The following is a 6,198-nucleotide window of genomic DNA, read 5'->3' on the forward strand; positions in this document are numbered from 1 at the left end:
ATATAACAATGCAGAAAAAGACGAAATCTGGCATGAATCATACAAAAATATCTAAACTAACAGTAATACATACTAATTACAATTTTCATCATTTAAAACTACTTTCCTGAGGCTTAGGACTCAAAGACTGCCTTAAAAGCACACTAAGCTGCAATTGCTCTGATCTTCTGGGACTTAGGTTCTGAGCCAGAAAGAGTCATATTAGCTTCTCTCTTCAGAATCTTGGACTACATAATGCAGAATATAAAATGCTGATACAGAAAATGAGTGTTGATAACACCATAGCCCTGGGTCTAATGACACAAGACCAGAATAGAAGAAATAAAAGGAAAATGAATGGCCCTTGGAGGAGAACCTGGTAGAAGGGGAAAGGGAAGGTTGACACAGAATGCATGAAGAAAAGCACGTGTCACCTGACCACTGCACAGTCACAGAACTTGAGAGACACCACAAAGAGCCTAGATAAGATCAGTAGCTCTATACCTGATCAATGCTTGTTGGGCCTTGGAAACTCAGGTACATTTTGTGTCAATATTTGGGAAAGAATAAATTCAATAACCAACATGGGCTGTGATGGGCTAAATTATACCAGAAACATTATTTATTATCAAGATTGAGTTTATTTCTCCTCTTTAAAATGAATAAGATAGAAGGTATATAAAATTTGGAAAAGTGCTTATCACAAGTAAAGTACTTATTTCACAAAAATAAGTTTTAATTATCAATATGTTGTGAAAAAAAAAAGTGAATTGAAAAGGAATAAGGAAAGACCATAAGGTCACTTAAAATATAATCACAGAATTGGAATCTACAAATGGGTGGCTTCAGAGACAGAACAAATTCTACTGAAAAGAAAATCAGTAATATGGAGAGCAAACTTGAGAAGCACTTCAAGGAACAGACCAGTATACTTCAGGTATAAATTATAAAGATATAATTTGTATATTTGTATAATTTGTACAAAGGTACAATTTGTATGGGCTTCCCAGGCTGGCTCAGGGGTAAAGAATTCACCTGTCAATGCAGGAGACATGGGCTGGATTCCTGGGTTGGAAAGATCACCTGAAGAAGGGAATGGCTACTCACTCCAGTATTCTTGCCTGGGAAATCCCATGGACAGAGGAGCCTAGCAAGCTACAGTCCATTGGGTCGCAAAGAGTCAGCCACGACTTAGCAACTAACAACCACAACAATAATTTGTATGTTTGCATAATTTGTATACCAGCATATGTATGATAAAAGTTATAAATGAAGATTATTTTTATAAAATGGAGTATATGAATAAGAAAATGCACACAATCCCAGAAGGAAAACAAAGCCAAAAATACAGAGTTAAAAACCACAACTTACATTAGAAACAAATGTCCTTAGCTTAAATGATACACCAAGTGCATGAACTGAAAGAGCCTACCATGTACCAAGTGAAAACAACAATACACATTGGAGCATAGGCTGGCAGATTCTTAAAAAGTTGAAGAAAATAATCATGTAAACACCTAAGCAGGAAAGATCTAGTCATCTTCAAAGGAAAAAATAACTTTCAGGCTAAACTCAGATTTCTCCACCCCCTCAACCACATGAAATAGAATAATTTTTTAAACTTTAGTTGATAAAAATTGTGAATCAAAGTTAAGTTATTTTCATTGGTTTAAGCAAAGGGAAGGCATTTGTGAATAGGTAAAGATTCAGAGAAATCTTTAAAAAGGATGAATAAAACTCATATAAAAGAATTGGTAGTGATCACATGGACTTAATCTTAAGCATGGGGCAACAACAGAGGGGAATATATATAATATTAAAATAATGAGTCAATCTATCATCATTTCCCTTAAGCAAGCCATTATTAGAAACCAGGAGGAAGAGGACAAATTATTTAACCTATATGCATATATGCATAAGGAAACACTAAAATTAATTTCTTAATTGCTTTAGATTTTGCAAAAAGAAATATTTTTGAGGAATCTTTTAAGAAGTAAAACCATCCACTAGTAACATTTAAAATAGGCTATATAAGAAAGAACCCTTAGTACAAATAAGTCAAAAACAAGTTATAAAAATAAATGTTAATGATTTATATTATTAGGAAGCAAACTCTCCTTGACTTAAAAATAAATCTCAACTACATTTCCTCTCTCACTGAGTGAATTTTGCTTCTTTGTCCAAAATTCAGTTCAGTTCAGTCGCTCAGTCGTGTCCGACTCTCTGCGACCCCATGAATCGCAGCACGCCAGGCCTCCCTGTCCATCACCAACTCCTGCAGTTTACCCAAATTCATGTCCATCGAGTCGGTGATGCCACCCAGCCATCTCATCCTCTGTTGGCCCCTTCTCCTCCTGCCCCCAATCCCTCCCAGCATCAGGGTCTTTTTCCAATGAGTCAACTCTTCACATGAGGTGGCCAAAGTATTGGAGTTTCAGCTTCAGCATCAGCCCTTCCAATGAACACCCAGGACTGATCTCCTTTAGGATGGACTGGTTGGATCTCCTTGCAGTCCAAGGGACTCTCAAGAGTCTTCTCCAACACCACAGTTCAAAAGCATCAATTTTTCGGCGCTCAGCCTTCTTCACAGTCCAACTCTCACATCCATACATGACCACTGGAAAAACCATAGCCTTGATTAGACAGAACTTTGTTGGCAAAATAATGTCTCTGCTTTTTAATATGCTATCTAGGTTGGTCATAACTCTCCTTCCAAGGAGTAAGTGTCTTTTAATTTCATGGTTGCAATCACCATCTGCAGTGATTTTGGAGCCCCAAAAAATAAAGTCTGACACTCTTTCCACTGTTTCCCGATCTATTTGCCATGAAGTGATGGGACCAGATGCCATGACCTTAGTTTTCTGAATGTTGCCAACATTTTCACTCTCCACTTCCACTTTCATCAAGAGGCTTTTTAGTTCTTCTTCACTTTCTGCCATAAGGGTGGTGTCATCTGCATATCTGAGGTTAAATTAATTGGTCATATTTGTGTGGGTCTGCTTTTGGTTTCTCTATTTTGTTTCTATTAGTCTATCTTCTATGCCTCCACCAATGCCAGACTGTGTTGATGACCACAGCTATATAATAGGCCTTAACAATAAGAAGAGTGATTTCTCCTACTTTTCCTTCTTTTTCCAAAATTGTTTTAGCTATTTTAGGGCCTTCCCTTTACACTACAAATTTTAGAATAAGCTCATTTATCTCAACAAGAAGACCTATTGAGATTTTGGTAGAAATTGTGCTAAACCTAATGTCAGTTTAGGGAGATTTGACCTTTACTATGTTACACCTGAATGCAAGCACTTTTAAAAAATCAATCAAAAAAAATTAAAAAATAAAATATCAATTCAAGAATTCACTAACAAAATTCAAAGGTACATAACTAACAAAATGATGGATAATATTAATATTCTTATAGATAAAACATTCACAGAAATCAAAACTTATTCTCAATATACTAAAAAAGCAAACAAAAACACAAAATACCTGAACAGGACAATCCACAGAAGAAGATTTAAAAGCACAACTTCACTAATAATCAGACAAATTTAAATTAAGACTACACTAAGCTAAAATAATAGTTTATATCCACCAAACTTACAAATACTTTAAAGTATTCAGGGCTGAGTTATGAAAATGGAGTAAGGCAAGTTCTTAATCACTTTTAGTAACAGTAATACTGGTATGAGTATTCTGCAAAGGCATTTGGGAATATCTATCTGGAATCTTAAAAAAAAGTTTGTCCTTTATCCCAGTATTTTCACTTACAGAAAACTACCTTCATAAAAATAATCAGAAATACAAAAAATAAATAAATAAATAATCAGAAATGCAGTTAACATTTTATATAAAAAATGTACATCACAACATTGACTGTAATCCTGAGGAGGGGAAAAACTCAATTCCGATGATAGAAAATCTTTTAATAAATAATTATACAGCCATATGATCCAGTATTATGCAGCTATTAATAAATTATGCATTTGAAGAATTTAGTGGTGTGATTATTTACCATATAGTATTGCATTTTAAAAACTATATACAAATATGTGAATATAATATGAATTTAAAATATTTGTTTATTTTATATAGAAAATAAACTGTTTGGAAATATACAAAAATAATTTGTCAATATCATAAGATTCTAATCAGTTTCCTTTTCTTGCTTCTCTCTATTGCCTGTCTCTACAATAAGCATGTAATGTATTCACTCTGTAATGAGAAAAGTATTTCCTCATAAAGTACCAAGCAACTTTAGTCAAGACCTAGTTTTCCTAACTCAGATCATGAGCTGATGTAGAACTGACCTACTTGTGAAGTCCTTCTGAGGCCTGTTTGTGTGGGCAGAGGAACAGCTGATTCCCTCAATACGTAGAAATATTTTTCCTAATGAATAGTTTCAGGAATGAACTGCTGACTACACTTGAAGAGGAACATTAGAATAAATCACAGAAATGGCACTAATATTAAGCTGTCCAATAGAGAGTAGTGCCCCTTTAGGGGACTCAGTGCCTCTCCTGTGGATTCTCTGTACTGTTTCCAGCATGGAGTTCCTGAAAGTTTCCACTGCTGGAGAGAGCTGGAAACGAGATGAGGCACACACCAAGCCACATATGTATGCCACTTGGATTTGAGTCACTCAAAGATTGGTGGCCTATTCCATAAATGTCTTAAAACTCTGCCAGAGAGGTACAGTGGGCTCAAGAATTTTTTTAATCATTTGTATGCAAATTATACCAAGAACAAAACTTAAAGCACATTTCAAAGTTCAAGCCTTATTAGCATCATAACCACACTCAGCAATGACTCAGCAATTTAAAGCAAACTTCAGGCCATATGAAATTGTGGCCTTTGAGTGATACAGTACATATCAGGTTGACCATCAGGACTCTTTCGAATGTGAAATGGATGGCATTCATAGTTAAGCTGGAAAAATAAAATGTAAACCAGAACTGGCTGGGCAAACTGGGATATATAATCAACTGCCTCAGAATGATGGTATTTTAATCCAATCATATTCCATGCATGATTCAACATCGTAAAGACATTGGGTCTTCATCAGATTAATGAATAGCTACCTACTCGTACAATCTGCAAAATCGGCAGAAAAATCCTTACCAATAATTACACAGTAGTCCATTGCCATATAAACATTACTATGTAAATCTTCTGTTTTTCTGACAAGTATTGTAGGGGGGAATGCTGTGATTTCAAACGGGTAACTTTGAGTCCAGGGCACACACAAAGATGAGTCGGCAAGTCCACAATAAGTTTAAGGAAATATAAAAAGATATCTATTCTAAAAAGAAATATGACCCCCTGCATGGCTCCATTTGGATGATTTACCCTTCATGGGCCTTATCAACTCTCATGACCTTCCCCATATTTCCCCCCCAACACTCAGTTGTGTACCCAAACCCCAAAATCTGACTTCAAAATATTGCATTTCAGTGTTTCCTGCAAATAAAGACCTCTACTCCAGGCCTTTTATTCCCTCAAAACCTATCCTTCTGCCTCATGGCAACTTTCACTGCTTTGAGCATGTTCTTTCTTTAAGTCATTAGTCCTTCTTGATTTCTCATCTAATCCTGGGCATGATGATACATGTGGTAAGAGGCATAACAAATGCTAGCTGTTATATCAGACAATTCCAAGATCTCAGAGGCTTAATACAGTAAAAGGCTTTTTCTTGCTTTGTTGTTGCTGTTGTTCGGTTAAGTCATATCCAACTGTTTGCAACCCCATGGACTGCAGCATGCCAGACTTCTTTGTTCTTTACTATCTCCTAGAGTTAAGTCCATTGAGTCATGTCCATTGAGTCAATGTCCATTGAGTCAATGATGCCATGCAACCATCTCATTATCTGTCACCCCCTTCTTCCCCTGCCCTTCATCTTTCCCAGCATCAGGGTCTTTTCCAATGAGTCAGTGATGCCATGCAACCATGAAACCCATGTCCATTGAGTCAATGATGCCATGCAACCATCTCATTATCTGTCACCCCCTTCTTCCCCTGCCCTTCATCTTTCCCAGCATCAGGGTCTTTTCCAATGAGTCAGTTCTTCACATCAGATGGCCAAAGTATTGGAGCTTCAGTTTCAGTATCAGTCTTTCTAATGAATATTCAGGGTGGATTTCCTTTAGAATTGCCTGGTTTGATCTCCCTGCTATCCAAGGGACTCTCAAGGGTCTTCTCCAGCATCACAATTCGAAAGCATCA

This window comes from Odocoileus virginianus, chromosome 1 (assembly GCF_023699985.2).
Source record: "Odocoileus virginianus isolate 20LAN1187 ecotype Illinois chromosome 1, Ovbor_1.2, whole genome shotgun sequence".
Classification (NCBI taxonomy): Eukaryota; Metazoa; Chordata; class Mammalia; order Artiodactyla; family Cervidae; genus Odocoileus; species Odocoileus virginianus.